Here is a 21,011-nt window from a genome sequence, read left to right on the forward strand (position 1 = left end):
GAAACATTGGTAACTGCTCTTTGAGTATGTTTTCTCAAACAGTTTTGCATACACCTTATAATAACTTCATGTAGACCATATTTCCCTACTTTTCTCATGAGACTGTAATGTGTGATTGTATCAAAAGCATCATTAAATTACTGCAATGTTGTCTAGTTCCTGGAGTAACTAGTATCCTCCTGATTCTTTCACCTACTCTTAATTAAAATGGGCACCATGTTTTCCATTTTCCAATCACCGGATAACTAAAAAATTATTTGTGGATAGTACTTTCAAAGGCAAGAAATGATATTCCTCAGAACATATGCAATTAAAAGAGCAAGTGTGTTATATTTAATGTATGAATTACTGCCATCATATAACTACAACACTGAGAAAAATTATTTAAAAATAACTAACTTTTTATAGCATCTGCTGTATTTAGCCATAGATAGATGGGTTTAAGTCTAAATAAGTTCTAAGGGTTGAAGGACCTTTCACTAAGTCTTGCTCAAACAAAGGAGAGAAAAATGCAACCCAGATGCAAAAATGTACATCATAATATATAGGTAGAAAGTACTTTAGTTCTGTGCAAGTGGAGGACATAGAGCCAAAATCTCCTCTTAAGTACGTGGGTGCAAGCAGTAGGTTGCACTGATGTGGTTCAGAGCTAAATTTAACCACTCATCTACACATATAGGATATTAAACGAATACTATACTTGGGTTGAGCCCAGAGGCCAAGATCCCATTAACAGGTAAGTTCTCTCCTTTACACCACCCTTTAACCAGCACACTGAAAAGTTTCCTAAATAGGGACCCCATCATCTGGTAACCCTGGCTGTGGCAGAACTGACTTTCCAGAGCTCTCTTTGCGTTTTCCTTCCTGCTGAACTACCTGTCTCCTTTTAAGGATTTATTTTCTATGCACGAGATCTCTCCATTCTCCTACATGCTACCCTACCCTTGCCTCTTCCACTCGACCCAGCATTGCATGTGATCCATATTCTGCTGATTAATACCTGGACTGATGTCCCTGTGGCTTAGGATACCCTTGACCAATCCTGGAACGCTCTATGAATTGGACTATAATTAATTCCACTATCGACTGTAGTTGTGCTATTAAAGTTGGGATTTAGGGCATTCCAGCCCATAAGTAATTAGGCAATATTTAGAGTTAGTATTTAAGTCTGAAATAGCTACAGGAACTTACTGTTGTTTATCACATACATTTGTACTTTAGCACATTCTATAGATCTTTATAGCCTAGCATATCAGTCTATTATGGCACTTTCATTAGCACGGATACAGATATTTCAAAAACGTTGAAAAAATTACTGCAGATGCCCTGTATCTAACACATCACAAACATCAACTAGTGACTTGTAACATTTCATAAACCCATTTATAGCTGTTTCGTGCAGGCGATCTGTCAGTAACTAGAACAGGGCAGCATTTATTTGCTGACTTCAAAGGGGACAGGTCTGTTACATTGGACCATTTCAGAAACACTATAAATAAGTCCAAGGAATGTTGCTTAACTTAAGCTATAGAATAAAGCTGTATGTTTTTTTAATTGGTAACTTTAATACATCTGAGATGTCGTTGCATATTAGATTGGCTCCAAGCGGGTCTCTTTGACTTTTTGATTCCTATCTTTGAGCTACCACTACCTTCAGACATTGGTTGAATATGATTTGGCTTCTAAGGACTGTCTGCAATCTTCTAGGCTCTTTGAGGTCACCCACATAGGGCTCTGAACTGTCCATCTTGTTTGACTAATGAAAGTGGAGCACCATGGACAATCAGTTATTCCCTCCCCATAAGTGATTTTAGAGCTACAGCTGGTGGCCAGACATTTGTTGTTCTCCCTTTCTTAAATTGGCCCACTGCATTTGGTTTTGTTTGAAAAAAGGTCAGTAACTGTTTCACAGATAGAGATAGGTCAGAAACAGTCATCCCTGTTTCACAGATAGAGAAACTGAGGCACAGAGTGGTGAAGGGACTTGCCAAAGATCCCACCAGCAGGCTAGTGGCAGAGCCAGGAATGCAACCCATTCCTTGTCAGTGTTCTATCCACTAGGCAACACTGCCAGCAGTGCCCAAGGCAAAATAAACCCTTTACCCCACTGTGATCACATCCTTCATCACTGTGACACACTGCTAATAGGATAAGAAATTGAGCTACTATAATCAGCTCAAGAGTAACAGTTTGGACGTACCTGGACAGTAAAACACTGATGGACAAGCTGAGGTTTATGTTTTAATTCCCTGCAGACTGGCCAACGGCTTTGATCTATCACAGCTGAAGGGAACGTTAACCACTGTAGAGTAGTCCTGGTTCATTGCATTTTGATTATGAAAGTAATTGGGCCCTTCTAGTTAATATGATCATTCTCAATCGGCATGCACACAACCATCTGAGCTTTTTCAGATTTCAAAAGAGCCTATTTAAAGATCGAGCATGTTGGTGTGGGAACGCAACTTTGGGAAGGCTCATTGCAAAGTAATTGTCAAGCTGTTAGAGCAGCAAGAGTTCTTGAAATTAAGGAAAAGAGCACCAGCTAAGTGGATGAATCATAGTGTTACATGGGGGGGAAAGCATCTTTATATTTTAAGAGTTTTGCTACGTGTCCTGATGGAAAGGGGGGTGAGGGGAAAGTTGCAGAGTCTCTGCAAAAGAAATCCAAACCACTTTTGAAGAGGGCAGAATAGAAACTAAAATGTTCAGTATTGTTAATGCACTGGATGATACTTTTATAAAAATGAAACAGACAAAATACCTAGTTTTAACTTATCCAGGTGTTGCAACAAAGTGATGTGGACTACAACCTGCTGCATGGTGGGAGAACTTGGGTTCCTGTTGGGAAGTACCCTCTGCCCTTTTAGCACTGACTGAAGCTGGGAGCATGAGGCAAGCAGAGAGGAGGCAGCTGGACTGTAATCCTGTTCCGGGTTTCCTTACAGAATAAAACGTTGTTCCTGGTGGTTTGTCTGAGTGGGCCTGGTCTGAGGTGAACACTCACTGGCACACAACGCAGAGCACATTGAGGAACCTCAGGCCCAGCCCCCCAAAGTTGTGTAAAAGTCACAAGGCAGATGTACCCTCCCGTGAACAGCCTCATATCAGGATAGGGAACAGAGGTGATGGGTTAAAACTAGACTGACTATATTGCTTCCTGTGGATTCATGAAAGGCACCAGCTTCACAGCCCTTGCAATCATCAATAAGGGAACAGGCATGCGGCTTTCCCTCATGCTCTCCTGCCAGCATTCCTGCCTCTTAGTTGCAGGGGCCAGCCTCTTCTGGATGAGAAGGTAATTCAGTCACTGCTCATGGCCTTTCTGTTTGTGCTGCCAAATGGGATGTGGCCATCTTCCCACTAGGAACTGGACTGACACCATCACATCATTTTGGATCACTCAACAAACTGCAACAGCTGATCACAACCTTCAGGCACTGCCAATCAGGACTGAATTTGAATGGCTCCATATCCCATGTTCAATCACCTGAGACACTTGGTCCTCAAATACAGGCGTCTTGCTGTTCCCCCCTATGGCAGTAGGTCACTTGAAACTCCAGCATGGCCCCGGGTGAGGTGTACTTCATTCCTCATCCTCACCCTACGTGCGCTTGTTTTTGCTTGCTTGACCCTCAGTAAGGAAACAGTGTCCTTGGACGATATGAGTCTTTTGTTTATATCTATCCTTTGTAATTTGACCTAAACTTCCACTTCTTGGATGACTCGTTTTTGAGGTTCAGATCATTGAAGTTCTCTGGGTGAAGCCAGGGTGGTCTCTTGCCATACTTCCTAGCTAGCCTGTGCAGTAGAATAGTTTGCTCTTGTACCTTTAATTAAGTCTCTCTAAAAAACCTGCCAACTCTCTTGAACTGTTTTTCCCCTTAGACTTGCTTCCCAGGAGATCTTACCTACCCACGCCCTGGGTTTGCTGAAGTCTGCCTTCTTGAAATCCATTATCTTTATTGTGCAGTTTTCCCTCCTGCCGTTCCTTAGAATCCTGAATGCTAGTTCATGATCACTTTCACCCAAGCTGCCTTCCACTTTCAAATTCTCAACTATTTCCCAAAATCAAATCTACCTGTGGATCCCAGGTGGCGTTAAGGATAGAACCTGGAGCACGTCACTACAACAGACTTGGGGCTCAAGTCCCTCCCTGACTAGGTGTCTGAAACTGAGTTTTAACTGGACGGAAATGGCGGGGGAAATAACCAGACAGAGGATCTGCTGCCAGCAGTTATATAAGTTTGCAGTGTGAGTGAGGGTCCCGTTCTGCAGCAACTTTTGGATGAACCAGTAGCTGTGGTCACAGTAAGTGCCTCTGTACTGTTACCAGACTGTCATTGAAAAGCTGCCCAGCTAACATGAAGGCCCTTTACATAGGAAAATGGGTTCTGTTAGCTGCTGCATTTAATACTGTGATTTAATTAACTCTCAATTGTTAACAGAGACATACACAGTACGTGTCAAAGCTGCTACTGATTTACTTTTGTTGCATTTTTAGATTTTGCCAAACAAAAAAAGTGTCAACCCGTTAGTGTGTCATGTGGTACAAGGAAATTGGCTTCTTGCTGTGTTCTCAACCTGTATCAGGCTTTTAATCAAAGCTGACTCATTCTCTCTTCCCCTTACTCTTTTGACATTTAAAAACTAATTTACCTGAACACCACCACCCTGCGAATGGCTCGCATGTGTTTTCTTAGCGATCCCGAGGAGAGGGGCTGGAACACTTGGAGGCTTTCTTTCAGCAATTGACCAGCACTCATAAATTGCGGAATGAAGCAGTACAAGACAGTGGCAGTACTTCAGTCACTTAATCAGAGAAATTGAAAAATGTGTAGGGTTATGCTATTCTCGTTCACATTTAAAGGAAAGTATGGGGTTGGCTGAGCTCTGAAATTATTGAACTAGTCACATGAAAGCTGCTGGGCTGCCTTGGCCCTAGCTTTTTCTATTACTACCTGTAGAGTCTTGGCTTGCCACAAATTGCCATTGTTTGTATCCAGATTAGATTGTGGTGATTCTGAGCAAAGACGCCTACTTTCCTTTTTCCCCGATGGTTGTTCCACCCCTGCTCTGCCCTCACTCTACCTCTTCCCTCCCCATACCCCCTCCCATGCCTCACTCCTCCCCGCCCCCCCTGCCCTTCTACCGCTAGCTCTTCTCCACTCCCCCTTCCCTGAGCACCTCCTGCCAGCCCCAGGGCCCCACCAAACAGCTCATCGGTGGCCAGCCCAAACTGTGGCTGGTGAGTGCTTGAGGCCCAGAGCACCCAGGGAGTTGGTACCTATGATTCTGATTGTGGTCACAGTGATATCTATGGTGTGGGGCAGGGGGCCTGATCCAGCATCCATTGAAGTCAGTGGAAAGCCTCCCATTAATTTCAGTGGACCTTAGAATGGACTCTCACTTTTAGAACCCAGTTAAAGGGAAGACAATGGAAGGTCAATACTGATAGGGTGAAAGTGACTAGATGAACACTCTATACAAAGATAGTGGCTTTGTACCTTAAGGACCAAACCTTGCTGATTTAGGAGTTTGCTGACTTATGCTTGAGCGCCCTGTGGGCTCTGCTTCATTGTGGTAGAGCATTTCCCCATCTTCTTGCACTATGAAATTCCCGTGCAGTGAGGTTTGAACAGGTACTTCCAAAGCATTTAATTACTAATTTGCTATAAGAGTGCATAGCTTAAAAAAAAAAATCCAAGGATGAAATCCTGTCAATAGCAAAACTCCTATTGATTTCAGTGGGATCAGGATTTCACCCACCTCATCCTGGAAAGGATCCAAAATACTTGTGCTTCAGGGCTTAAGGCAAACTCTAACTCTTGAAGGCTAGGAAGAAATTGCCTAGGAGCAGGTTATTCCATCACCACTGCAGGGTTTCCCAAACGTGCTGGAGCATCTGGTACTAAGCTGCTGTCAGTGACCGGGTACTGGACTAGATGAGCCAGTCTGGCAATCCCTGTGTTTCTGAAGCTAAAACCCAATTATTGGAAGCCACATCAGCAGTAACAAAAGGGCACAAAGTCTTAGTTGTTTATTACTACTTTCAAATCAAATCACTCAGGACGCTTTTATAAGGCGAGCTTTTGGAATGTATTGCACTGTATCTTCCTTGCAGCCAAACAGAGGAGTTAATAAATACTGACAACAGACAGCAGACTTCAGCTAAAACAGCCCAACAGCAGATAATACATTTAACTGCACTTTGCAGTTGCATTCAGCAAACCCTATTTGCATAAAAGCTTTCTGTTTGGGTTTTTTTACTCAGTGTTTTTTCAAACAGTAAACAGCTTGTTGGGAACGGCTGCTTCCATCTATGAATCTAGCACACGAGCACTTCTAGCAAAGTTTGGAATGTGGGCGGAAGTAAAATGGATACAGAGCAGAATGGAAAATTTCTCTGGACGGTCTGAAGAGAGGACCGACCGACCATCTCCTGTGAGGCATGGAAAGAAAAAAAAAAAAAAAAAAACACCAGTTACCTGCCTTTTCAGAACTGTTGTTCTTCGAGACGTGTGGCTCGTGTCCATTCCATTCTGGGTGTGTGTGCCCATGTTCACAGTCGGAGATTTCTGCCTTACGGTATCCGTAGGGTTAAATATGGTGCCCTCTGGAGTGCCACGCCCATACGCTGGCACATTAGGACCACCCACTCTACACCCTCTCAGTTCCCTCTGACAGAGGGGCAGGTCATGGAACAGACATGAGCAACGCATCTCACAGAACAACAGTTATGAAAGGTAGGTAACAGTTTTTTCTTCTTTGAGCGCTTGCTCATGTCGATTCCTTTCTGGGTGACTCACGAGCAGTATCTATGGAGGTGGGCTTGGAGGTTATGGTCTCAGCTTGCAGCACTGCTCTACCGAAACCAGCATTGGCCTGGGCTTGCTGGGTAAGTACATAATGGGATGTGAACATGTGGATGGACGACCAGATAGCAGCCCTACAGATGTCCTGGACAGGCACTTGAGCCAGGAAAGCTACCGAAGAGGCTTGCGCCCTTGTCAAATGGGTGGTCATGATTAAGGCTGCAAGTCTTTCCGTGACTTCTGCAGTGGCCAGTGCTGGCCCAGGGGCTGCCTGAGCCAGGCCAGCAGCAGCAGTTTGGTTGTGTGAGAGGGGGCTCAGGGTTAGGGGCAAGGGGTTGGAGGGTGTGGGAGGCATTTACCTCGGGGTGGGAGGACTCCCTAGCTCCCACTGGCATGGCCCTGCAGCTGCTAGGTGGAGGGGCCAGGGGGCTCCGCATGCTGCCTGTGCCCACAGGCCCTGTCCCAACAGATCCCATTGGCTGCAGTTCCTGGCCAATGGGAGCTGTGCAGCCGGCGCTAGTGGCCGGAGCTGCGCATGGAGCCCCCAGGCCCCTCCGCCACCTAGGAGCTGCAGGGACACGCAGAGCCAGGTAGGGAGCCCCTGCCAACCCCCTGCCCCGACACCAGTAGGGGTCCCAGGCTACATGCCATGGCCCACCCTCCGCCCCTCCCAGCACCAGCAGTTGAGAAGAGCAAGAGGGTGGATCCTGGGAAGTGACTGGGGCACCGTCCTCGGGCACACCCTCAACATGCCTGCTTCTGGCTTCTGAGGCTTCCAAAGGGCCAGGCTGGGCAGACCAATGGGAAGACGAAGGGTGTCGCCATTTAAACCCCTTGTCTCTGTCCTTTTTCCTGTAGGTGCTTGGCCGGGAAGTCCCCCAGGAGCTAGACTGGGGAGGCAGAGAATGAAATGACTTCCTAGCCTGCTGAGGATCATGAAGGCTCAAGAAGCAGAGTGTGGCACAGGAGTCTTTAAGGCCGTGGAGCTTGCATCAGAGAGCTCAGAGAAGAGCCCTGCTCCCTCAAATGGGAGGTTTTGATGCATGGCCAAAAGGGTTAAACATCCTGCAAAATAAATAACCCTCAAAAGACATGTGGAGGGATAATGTTTGTGTATTTACATATGTATGAGTAGGGTCCACAATGTAATCGACAGTCCCTGTCTATGCTGTATTCTAATAGTTCAGAGATCAAAAGAACATCCTAGCATTTAAATGAATTGTAAACACGGGATATCTCGGTTTTCATCTCTCTTTGAAATATACTGTGAATGGTGGAGGAATAAGCATATTGCCATATGTTAATTCTATAGCTTAGTACTGGTGATGGACCGCCTTCAAAGTCATCCTAATTACCTTTTGTTCCCAGAGGAACTCCCAACTTGTCAAAGAGGACATGAAATTGTATAAAAGATCCTCGAGTCCTGATTCTGTCATCTCAGATCTGCTTAAGCTTCATCAGGGGAAGTTTGAGAGACAAGACTGAGGTCCCACTTATGCTGATATGCCCTGAGTATGATATTTGGACATTGGACTATAACCTGTGAACCGAATTCTAAAGGAACTCTTTGCAACTATAAAGCTTACCATCTCTGCTATGAATCTCTAAACCTCAATTAATTGAACTCATTTCTGTATGATATTGATCTTTTAACAATTCTCTCGCTCTTGTTTTTTAATAAATTTTAGTTTAGTTAATAAGAATTGGCTGTAGCATGTATTTGGGTAAGATCCTGAATATTCAGTAACAGGGAGGTAATGTGTCCGATCCTTTAGGACTGGTAGAACCTTTTCTTTTATATCATGAAATAAGATTTTCAGGAATCTTCATCATATTTGACTTAGGTACCTGGATGGAGGCCTGAGGCTGGATCACTTTAAGGGAACTGTGTTGTCTGGACTTCTGAGTAACCAGTGTGGTAATAAAGAAGCTGATCTATGCTGTCTTGGTAAATCTAAGTATTGGAATATCCACCAGCTTTATGGGGATTGTCTGCCCTATTTTTTGCAGTTCACCCTAATTAAGTCACAGAGGTCCTGAATAGTGGTCTGCATCTCCTGTGACCACATGGAGGACTGTAACGAGGAGCTGTGCCTCATCACCACTGCAGAGGTGACCACTCTGGCCACCGAGTCCTAGGCCATCTGCAGGGCACCTTTCACTACCACTCTGCCTTCCTCAATTAAAGCGGCAAGCTCAATCCTGTGGGAGATCCTCCTTGAACTTGCTGATGGGAGTACCACAGGTTAAAATTGTACCTGCCTAATAGGGCCTGGTGGTTAGACACCCAAAATTGTAGGCTGGTTGCTGCATAACTTTTCCTGCCAAACAAGTCCAGTCTCTTGGCATCTGAGTTTTTCAGGGTGCCAGTCACCTATCCCTACCTGTTCCTCTCATTGACAGTGGACATGACCAAATCCCTCGCTGGAGGGTGCATGTACAAATATTCAAATCCTTTTTCAGGGACGTAGTACTTCTTTTCCGCCTTCTTAGAAGTAGGCGGAATGGAAGAGGGGGTTTGCCATAGCGATGTTGCAATTTTAGGGACCCCTGGGTGGACAGGCAGTGTGACCTGGGCTGGGGTGGTGGAGGATATAACATTAAAGAGGTCGTCGGACTCCTCCACCAACTGGTCAATCTCCAAGTTCAAACTGGTAGCCACCCTTTTAAGGAGGGCCTGGTGCTCCTTGAAGTCATAGAATATCAGAGTTGGAAGGGACTTCAGGAGGTCATCTAGTCCAACCACCTGCTCAAAGCAGGACCAATCCCCAATTTTTGTCCCAGATCCCTGAATGGCCCCCTTGAGGATTGAATTCACAACCCTGGGTTTAGCAGGCCAATGTTCAAACCACTGAGCTATCCCTCCCCCTTTGGGAGGGGCCCACAACTGCTTCATCTGGAGACAGTGACAACTGCACCGCAGCGGGGAGGGGTGGCTTCCTCTTCCCTCTCAGGGGACGGCTCGTTAGGTGTCAGATTCGGCACCGTGTTCCGACTCCAGTGCTGGCGGCGCCGGAGATGGTTTGTCTGAAGCGGCCAGGGAGGAATGGTGCGCATATAGTACAGGCATAATGGGGATGCCCCACAGAGTCCAGTACAGCCATTGAGTGGGCCACTGTCCCAGCTGCCATGCCGTTGCTGCAGGTGCCGCACTGGTGTCATGGGTCGGCGGTGATTCACCCTTCCTTGGTGAAGGGCTGAACTCCTGCTCTGACTCATACCATGATCCTCTGGTGACTAGGGCAGTAGTGACTAGTTACTGTGTGTGGTAGAAGGAAACCATTCATCTGGAAAGTGCGAAATCCTGCCTTCCAAACTCAGGTGTGGGCAGAGGCATATTCACTCACTGTCATAATGAGCCCTTAGAGTTTATAAGAGTAACTCTAGGTTTTCTGCTAACTCCTCAGTTCTGTTCTCTTTCCTCTTGAACCTCTGTGAGGAAGTCAATGAAAGGAGCATCTCTGATAGTGGGTTTGTGGTCCCTTAGAGCGCTAAGTGGTGAGGGGAGGGACTGTTTAGGTTTCGCAGCACTTTCAGCCACTCTCTTATCCAATTTTTCACCAAAGAGGAGAGATCCGGTGAACTAGGAGGAGAATGATTTGTTTGTAGTAAGAACATAAAAACGGCAATACTGGGTCAGACCAAAGGTCCATCTAGCCCAGTATCCTGTCTTCCGACAGTGGCCAGTGCCAGGTGCCCCGGAGGGAATGACCAGAACAGGTAATCATCAAGTGATCCATCCCCTGTCGCCCATTGCCAGCCTCTGGAAAACATCCCATCTCTGCCCATCCTGGCTAATAGCCATTGATGGACCTATCCTCCATGAATTTATCTAGTTCTTTTTTGAGTATCTAAGTATCTACCTTCCAGGGATGCTGCCATTTGTGTCCCCTGGCTGCTTAGCTGGACACCCCAGCCCTGGTGGAAAAACCTCACAGCATCCTTTGAATCATCTGCCACAAATGCTGTTGCTAGGAAGATTTTCTTAAGTATAGACACAAGTCAGGTTGGACTCCTCCTCAAAGGATGGGTCGCAGGGGAATCACTGCCTTGGGAAAGGATTTGGAAGGGAGGTATTTGCTCTGAGCTTTGTCCACGGAGGATCCGCTCCAGCTGGATCTGGATTGCGGATACAATCCTTTTACACATGGCTACAAAATGTCTCAGGGTAAAATGCCTGTGTTGTATTTTGCCTGCCCAGAATCAGAGACTGATTGCTCTCCTTCCGTGGTGGAGGAGGAGGTGTCTGAGTCAGAGGACAAATGCACGTTGGGTTTTTTGTAATTTTGTTTTTTCCCCTTTTTGATTGGTAGGGTTTCTGTTTTGATTGTGCACTTTGAAGAAACAACTGCCCAGCTATAGCCTGAGAAGGATCTTTTGCAGCTTGTTTTTCACAGGACCTAGAGCCTTCTAGAAATGTCTCCCTCAGAGTCCTCTCCTGTAGGCTCCCACTCCCCCCAGGTTGGGGGAGAGGGACTCTGCCAGAATTTCCTGGCTCAACCTTGGAGGAAGAGGGACTGATTGGGAGCCCTGCTTCTCTCCCCCAGGCACTTGGGACCCATTTCAGGACTTGAGGTGGGATCAGGAGCCCTGCTAGGGCCTTATCTTTGATGTCCTAAATTGCCCTAGGACTTACTCCCTGGGCTGGCTGAATGAAGTCCTCCTCGTCCTTCTCGATGTCTCCTGGTTGAATTTTTCTGTGGTGGAGTCATGGCTTCTTGTGGGGCTGGAAGTCCCAGCATGTTTGTCTGACTCAAAGCTCCATGCCCTAGCAGTGCGAGGGTCAGCTGACTGAGAACAGGCAGGGCATAGTTTGTCCTCTGTAGAGCCTGTTAACGCTGCCTTGCAGATGGAGCATCTTTTAGGCTTAGCCCGGTGCTTGCACACCTGCTCTGTCTTCCCTAAATGGGACAGAGGAGCCCATTGCGGAGGTGCTGCAGCCATGACTCCAGGTGCCTTCAGCTGTCCACTGCTAAATACCTGCTCCATGAGGAGAAGAGAACAAAGAAAGCTGATCGCTACTACCCTCCCTTCCTCCCCCCCCCCCCCACCCCAAAGAAAAGGGGGCAAAGGAAAGGTCAGGAGCAAAGAGAACCACCACCGACTGCTGCTGAAGACACAGAAGATGAGGCAGCTGGCTGGAGAAGGGGGCGTGGCTAGCATAGGCTGTATTACAGCTTTGAACTGCCTTCGGAAACTGCAGGCAGGAGGGGACTAGCCATACACAGCAGAACTGTGAGAGTCGCTGGGCTGCAGAAAGCATAGACTTGATAGGATGTTACATCTTTTGAGACAGGCTGATGTTATCGTCTATTCCTAGATAGATATTTGTGCATTATCCTCTTGCCCCCACTTGCTCCACCCAGCCACATTTCCTGTGCACACAGGCAGGAAAGTACATGCATGCAAACACACACTTCCAGGGCCCACAGGAAAGTAAAAGTGAATTAAACTAAACCTCATTAAGGTCACTTTAATTTTGAACAACAGCATCTACTCAGGGATTTAATGCAGTTTCGCTAATTCACTTCAAATTCACACCTTTGGTTAATTTGGATTCATTTTTCTAGATGTTCCTGTGTAGACAAGCTCTTGATAGTACCAACTTCTAAACTGAAGAATATCAGGGTATCATATAATTTAGAAGAATTCTGCAGTTATAGCTGATTACTGTACCAACATAGAAAAACATGGATTAAGAACACAGGGAAGCTGGGAGTACTGTGGCATACTACAAATGAAGAGCTAAGGGCTGAAGACATTAATCTTAGGCAGATATTTGAATGTGAAACTTTAACTTGTCACTTTTGATTAAGGTTTCCACAAGAATCTCAAAAGGCAACTTGCTTTCTTAGGTCTCAGTTGTTCCCCATTTCAAACCCAGACTTACTTCCATCCCACACAAATCTGGATTCTTTGCTAGTGAAATAACTTTTTTGCAGTGCTTTGCAAGTAAAACAATTTTGCTAACTGTTCAGAGATTATGTAAATAGCTGCAAAGAGGCAGCCATGTGAAGTGCACAACAAGAAGTTTTATTGATTCTACAAAACCCAGGAATTATATACATATTTCTGAGCATCATCTACTGGCACCTTATCTAGGAACTGTTAACATATATACAGCTACAGAGCACTCCTGTAACACTAGTTCCATGGTTGAGTGAAATAATTATTTTTCCCCATTCTCTCTCTCTCAACCCAACTATTGTGACTAACATCACAATCCTGCAAATGCCTGTGAACATGCTTAAGCATGTGAGTATTCTCACTGAGTTCAGTATGACTAACACGTGTGTTTGCAGGATCTGGGTCTAACACCATATGGAGTATTAGTTCAGTGCTGACTCAGAATGAATCCATCCAATCACCAGCTTTCTGTGTTTTCTTTATAGCCTATGTGTTTGACCAGTCCCAGCCCTGCATAACTAAGATCACAGCAGAAGGCATGCATTAGACAATCCCCATTCTGGCTTCGTATCATACATTATTATTCGTTGGTGTGAATTAAAATTCTCATATGAACAGCCACAATTATATGTAAAAAAGAGTAACAGTAAAGGGATTCTTATTAATGTTAAAACATATTGTCATAAATATAAAGGGAAGGGTAAACACCTTTAAATCCCTCCTGGCCAGAGGAAAAACACTTTCACCTTTAAAGGGTTAAGAAGCTAGGATAACCTCGCTGGCACCTGACCAAAATGACCAATGAGGAGACAAGATACTTTCAAAGCTTGAGGGGGGGGGAAACAAGGGGTCCTGTCTGTCTGTGTGATGCTTTTACTGGGACCAGAGCAGGAATGCAGGTCAGAACTCCTGTAAAGGGTTAGTAAGCAATCTAGTTAGATATGCGTTAGATTGTTTTGTTTAAATGGCTGATAAAATAAGTTGTGCTGAATGGAATGTATATTCCTGTTTTTGAGTCTTTTTGTAACTTAAGGTTTTGCCTAGAGGGATTCTCTATGTTTTGAATCTGATTACCCTGTGAGGTATTTACCATCCTGATTTTACAGAGGTGATTCTTTTACTTTTTCTTTAATTAAAATTCTTCTTTTAAGATCCTGATTGCTTTTTCATTGTTCTTAAGATCCAAGGGTTTGGCTCTGTGTTCACCTAGGCAAATTGGTGAGGATTTTTATCAAGGCTTCCCCAGGAAAGGGGGTGTAGTGCTTGGGGGGATATTTTGGGGGGGGAGATGTTTCCAAGTGGGCATTTCCCCTGTTATTCTTTGTGTAACACTTTGGTGGTGGCAGCTTTTAGCCTAAGCTGGTAAGAATAAGCTTAGGGGGTCTTTCATGCAGGTCCCCACATCTGTACCCTAGAGTTCAGAGTGGGGAAGGAACCTTGACACATTTATTCAGACATCTGTACACAGCTCAGTTTTTACTGCGGTACATATACACAGCCTATTTTAACTACATAGAAAAAATAACGCCATTTTAACAACACTGAAAGATGTAGCAATGATTCCTTACACTGGAAATAGACGTATTAATTTTTCTATATAAAATTATCAGTTGATAGGGTGCCATTTATATCATCAAGGCTTATTAAAAACTGTGTAGAAAATTAATATACCTTTAAAGGCATGCAGAATTATTTTATCTTACCCCAGCTGGATGTAGTGCAAGGCTTTATGCAGAAGAGATGTGGTCAGAATCTGAAAGACCCATGAATATCATTGAAGGACAATTCCCTTGCCTATTGTGCAATGCTCCATTTCACCTACCAGTTGAAATAGTTTTGATTCCTGTGCCTTAGTGAGAACAGTATATCAAGTATATCTAAAGGCTAATTGTTTCCTGGCAAAAAGACAACAAAGGGAAACTTTAAAAAAAAAAAACATGTCAGAGAACCCAGCCATCAATGTTAAAAATTGTTCTTAGGAGACCCCAGGGTCTTCTGCTGGACCTTAATATGTTCCTATCCTAAGGGCTGCAAGAGATCGTATTTTTGTAACCTGCACAAAAAGACACAGAAAAACAAAGCAGATTTAACAATAATAAAATTAGCACAGAAACACACTAAGCTATAAGCATGATCATTATAGTTGCATGGCAGAGCCATATTTGTGAAAGGTATACACATCATCCCCATTAGATATTTTAAAGTAATAACACCTTCCTGAATTATTTCTGGTTGAACTTCATTCTTAAAATGTAAGGAGAATGTGGCAACAGCAGAAAAGAGTGATTTATGAAATTAGTGATCCTTGGAACAAAAACTCCTAACAACATTCAGGCCCAGTCTACGCTGAGTTTTGAACTCTATTTGAAAATTAAGTTTAACTCCATTTAAACAGCAGTCTAAACCTGAGTCCTAGTCCTGGCTACTGCAGGTAATACGTTTTTTGAGGGTCTGAGCGTTAGTTGTCTGGCACAGACTAAAGTGTTGTAAAATAGTGATTTTAAAATCAATTTGCGGGCTTGTTGTAAAATGCTGTGATCTCTTAATACAGGCCAGGCAAATGATACTTGAGATTAGTGTGGGAAAGATTGTGCTAAAACTCTTTTTTCAAAGTTAGTTGAAAGTGCAGTGTGGGCTGGACCATCCATAATAACCAGAGCTGACACACATTGAGTGAAGAAGGGTTTTTGCAGAACATGCAATCACAGCCAGTGCTCTTTCAGATTGCAAATGTCATTTCTTTTTAGGCTAGCATATTGAAGTGCTACATACAGAAAAAGCCGTGGTGGTTCTTCTTCGAGTGCTTGCTCATGTCCATTCCACATTAGGTGTGTGTGCTCCCCCATGCATTGGTGCCGGAAGTTTTTCCCTCAGCAGTATCAGTAGGGGACCGGCTCTGGCGCTCTCTGGAGTGGCGCCCGCATGGCAAGGTATAAGGGGCGCCGCCAGCTCCCCCCACCCTCAGTTCCTTCTTGCCACCAGTGATGGTGCTGGAACGTCTGCTGCTTCGGCTAGCATTGATTCCTTCTCTGTTCTTACAAACTTTGAAAACCTGTAACATGGTTGTATTTGGTTAGTAGTTTCTCAGTTACCCTTAGTAGTAGTTCTCAAACTCTTCATTAGTCCTGAATGGGACTCAGGCTTTAAGCCCTGCGACTGCTGTAAACAGCCTATGCCCTTCAGTGATCCACATACCAGCTGCCTCAGGCTTTAGGCGAAGGGCACATAAAGTGACAAGTGCCGTATCTGCAGGTCCTTCAAACCTAGGACGAAGAAGGAGCGCGATAGCCGTATAAGAGCGCTCCTAATGGAGTCGGCACTCACTCCAGCACTGGAGCAGTGGTCCGACAGCACACTGAGCACCGCGGCCTCTGTGCACAGTGCTCCCCCAGCACCATGCACGACCCGGCACCAGTCTCCCTCCACGGCTCCTGTCAAGAAGCCGAAAGAGACTGAGGGGAAGATCTCCTACCTCCCACACAGGAAAGGAGAGGGCTGGAGGTGAGCCATGACCTGTGTCGGGCAGCTCAACATGCCCCTCAGGAAGTTGGGCCCCAGCTCAAGTCGAGTGGTGCAGCCCATCCCATACTTCACCTGTGACTCTGGATAGCAGTGCAGGCCCCAGCCAGCTTCAGGTGCTGTTGATGCCCGAAGCCCTTCAAGCAGCTCAGGAAATCCTGATGTTCCCAGTGCCACCCACACCAGCTCCAGCGGTACCCTGTGTTAGGATATAGATATTCAGGCCTGTCTGTAAAGGCCTGTACTTTAAGAATTTAGGGGTATTCTTATCACTTGGCTAGTTCTAGAGGTATAAAAGAAAGAATCAAAATCACTGTCTGCTGGTGTAAGGGCCTTCTCTTACTGTGACAGTTTGAGGCCCTGTTCTTAGGCTAAGGCCTTTGGCTAAGCAGCAGAGGCAGCCATAAGCCAGGAAGCGAACAGTCACATCCTCACATTCCAAACTAGCCACATTGAAAGAAGGTGCTATTGGGCTGTTAGGAATACAATCCTGTCCTGAATACAATCCTGTCCTGATAATTCCTATCACCTCCAAAGAAAGGGAAGTGCCTAGAAAATGTAAAAGGAAACTTAGTTTGATAGCATCCTGTCTGGCAAGAACTCACTTATCAATAGCTGGGATGTGAAATCCTCACTTCTGTATTGTTTTCCCACTTTGCTATTGTTTGTCTGTATAATCTCTGTCTGGTCCTGTGATTGTTTCTGTCTGCTGTATAATTAATTTTGCTGGGTGTAATCTAGTTAAGGTGGTGGGATATAATTGGTTAGCTAATCATGTTACAATATGTTAGGATTGGTTAGTTAAATTTCAGTAGAATGATTGGTTAAGGTATAGCTAAGAATATTACTATATAAATTAGGGGCAAACAGGAAGTAAGTTGGGATTCGAAAATAAGGAAAAGGAACTTGTATTTAAGCTTGCTGGAAGCTCACCCCAATAAACATCGAATTGTTTGCACCTTCGGACTTCGGGTATTGTTGCTCTCTGTTCATGCGAGAAGGACCAGGGAAGTGGGAGAGTGAAGGAATAAGCTCTCTAACATCTTGGTGCCGTGGCTCGGATACATCGCATTGGATAGGTGAGTGGCAGCCTGTAAGTCCCCCTCCCCAACAGTCCGCGCAGCTGCTTGGAGGGGGTATGGCGAACTCTCGTGATGGTAGTTGCGGGTTCTGGCAAGCTGGGGTAACGGATTTTTTGAACAAATGGATAAGGAAGAATCAGGGCCCATACCAGGTGCAGGGGTTCACTTGGGATGAGATTGAGAAAGAGATGGGAGAGGTTTTGGGAGACCCCAAGGGAAAGGAGTGTAGGAAAAAGGGAATGGTATTACAAGGTTTGTGTGCTGGGATGGCATACTGGGTAAAAAGGGAAGCTGATCTCCTCCAACACATTAAGGATTTGGAGGGGATTGTGGATCAGCAACGGATTTTAACAGAAAAATCTGTGTTAGCAGTAGAGGTAGCAGATTTGAAGGCACGGGATGCTGCACGGACAGAGGAGTCTTGTGAGGCAATCCGGAGAGAGAGGGACGAACTGCTGGGGAGAGTAGGAGACTTAGAGGAGGAATTGTATCATTGTAAACATGGGGGCAATGGACTTGGGGACCCCAAACCATCCGCCCCACTAATGGAACTGAAGGAGACACCTCCACCACCCTACCCTGAAAAACCACTGTACCCACCACTGCCGGTGGATGTTGTAAGCCGGCGATCCACAGTTACAGCCCCTGCGAGAGAGGCTACCCGGGAGGAGCTGCAGGAGGCAGGAATAGTGGCCCCGGTTGCGGGGTGGGGGGACCAGGCCCCACAAGTAGTAGAACAGGCAGAAATCCGCCCCTTGTCCCTGAAGGACCGGGAGGCAGTACTGGGTCGTTTGGGAAAGGTACCCCGGAATGACTGGGATCAGTTTGTGCTGTGGCTAGTGGAGGTGGACAGGGAGATGGAGGGTCTAACTCGTGAGGACCAGGTGATCTTATGGCGTAGTCTTTTGGGACGAGGTACCTTGGGAATCGATGTGGCAGGAGTGGCACACACATTTCTAATCCCCGGACAGGTGGCAAAACACTTGTTTGGGGTGTATTCTCGTACTGCGGGGATGAATAAGATGAAGCGAATCCCTGGGGAAACAGGGCGGGATACACTTAATCGCATACAGGCATGGGCACGGTGCTGGGTGAATCCCCTGGATGGTCCATGGGTGTTGCCACAGGCAGGGGCACCGGGACCTGGTGGGGGTGTGGAGCAGGGTAGGGGTGTGGAATTGCTGGAGAAATGGTTGGAGCTGAGCAATCCGCAGTTCGTGGGGCATTTAAGGTTGCAGCACCCTGAACTTGCTCCCAATCAGCTACCCCAGTTTCTGGAACAGGCAGATGTGTGGAGGCAGATGCATCAGGGGGAAGAGCCAGTCCATGCTATTACTGCGGGGGATCAATACAAGGTGGAAAGGAGTGGGTCAGCCTGGAGAGGAGGAGGTAGAGGGAGAGTTCGTGGCTTTGGGAGGGTAGTCAGGGACGAGCGGGCAGCTATAGAGCAACAGATCCAGAGACTGCAGGCTAAACTGACTACCCATGATCTTACCAGATCAGGGGGAAAGTGGTCCCGGAGGCCAAGGGACTGGGACTGCCTGAAATGCCAGACACACAATTTTGCATGGAGACAGGAATGTGTTCGGTGCCAGGACCCCCGGTCCACCCATGAACCAGTGGGAGGGACAGAGGTGGGTGCTGCAACTTAGGGGTGCCCTGGGAGGCGTCCTGTCCATGTTCTCAGTTTAGGACGGGATGCATCTGGTCGCCCCACGCTCCAGGGGGCAATCGAAGGGAGTCCCATGAGGGATTTTTTGATAGACACTGGAGCAGCCATCAGTTTAACCACATGGGGGCAGGGGAGACCCTCAGAAGGGACTGTGACAATTGTAGGGGCAACAGGAGGGGAGACACAGTTAACCCTGAGGCGGGGACAAATCAAAGGAATCTGGGGGGAAGGGGAGATTATGTGGGGTTGTAATGATATGCTTAATCTGTTGGGGGCAGGAGATTTACACAAACTGGGACTTGTACTGGATTTAGCCAATTGGGTGTGTTTACTGGGGCAAACGCAGGACAGTCAGGGCTATACCATTCCCATGGGGATAGCCACTATGACCATTAAAGCAGCACATGCCCTCCCACCACCCCCGGCTGGGTGGGAACACATCCCTGTGTGGGCGAAGGATAACCTGGATTGTGGTAGGGGCAGCATGGAGATACTGATGGAGGGAGGGGACCCTCCCCCACAGAAACAGTATCCTATTCCTCGGGAGGCATTGGCAGAGGTGGGGGCAACTATTGGGGAATTGGAACAGAGGGGGCTGATTCGGGCAGTTGCATCCCCTTGTAATGCTGCTGTGTGGCCCGTGAGGAAGCCAAATGGTACCTGGCGCCTCACTGTGGATTACAGGGCACTAAATGCTCTGGCCAATTCGCCAGCCTCAGTGGTGGCAGCGTACCCTGAAATGTTGGCCCGTATTGGACCCCAATTCCGAATTTTCACTGTTTTGGACATAGCTAATGGGTTTTGGTCTCTGCCACTAGCTACCTCATGTCAGTATAAAACTGCATTCACATGGGAGGGCAGACAATTCTGCTGGACAGTCCTACCCCAGGGATATAGGGACTCCCCTGCAATTTTTCACAGATACATGAGACAGGCTCTGGAGGGGGTGGATTCAGCAAGGTGCATACAATATGTAGACGACCTGTTGCTAATGTCAGGGACAGAGGAAGAAGACAGGGAACTAACTGAGCAGGTCCTGCAAGCTTTGGCAAGAGCAGGATTGAAGGTCAATGGGAAAAAGGCTCAGATGGGACAGACAAGAGTGACCTACTTAGGAGTGGAAGTGTCTCAGATGGGAAGGGAAATCGATAAGGGACGGGTGCAACTGATTCAGTCCCTGCCACTGCCTACGGATGTTAAAAGCTTGCAAAGTTTTCTGGGTCTAACTGGATTTTGCAGGGATTTTGTGGCCAATTATGCAGAAATAGCCCAGCCTCTATTTGATCTAACCCGAGCCTCAACTTGGGAATGGTCAGAAGAGTGTACTGAGGCAGTGAGAGTGCTAAAGGAAAACCTGGCCAGTGCTCCAGTGCTGGCCTCCCCGGATGGGGAGAAATTCTTTTATCTGTACCCTTTGGTATCAGACACTACCATTGGTTGTGCATTAACACAGGAGTATGGAGCAAAGGACCGACCTGTGGCCTTTGCCTCTCGACTTTTGAGTGCTGTGGAATTGAAGTACGGATGGTGTGAAAAGGTGCTGTTGTGCACCTACTGGGGGGTAGGGAAATTTAAATACCTTACGGGAATGCAGAAAGTAATAGTCCGATCTCATCATGACCCCCTGCGGCTGTTAAACATGCACACTATCTTACAGGGACAAGTGAGTGGGCAGCGTATTGCTAAATGGTTGCTGGCTCTACAGGCAGAAAACATTACAGCAGAGGTGTTAAAGGAACCCACAGTCTGGGTAGCTGGATTACATCTGGCTGGCACCCCACACCAATGTGAAGCCAGCCCAGGTAAAACCCAACATCAGGTGTTTCGGGCGGCTAACCCCAATCAGGTAAAAGAGGGGACACTGGTATGGTTTTTGGATGGAAGTTGTAGGTATCAAGGGGGACAGAAAACTGCAGGCTTAGCTGTTGTGGGAATCAGAGGAAATGAGACAGTCAGCACGATTGGTTTCTCACTAGAAGCAAAGTCAGCTCAGGAGGCAGAACTGGCAGCCTTGCTAAC

Source organism: Chelonia mydas, chromosome 1, assembly GCF_015237465.2.
Source record: "Chelonia mydas isolate rCheMyd1 chromosome 1, rCheMyd1.pri.v2, whole genome shotgun sequence".
NCBI classification, from domain to species: Eukaryota; Metazoa; Chordata; order Testudines; family Cheloniidae; genus Chelonia; species Chelonia mydas.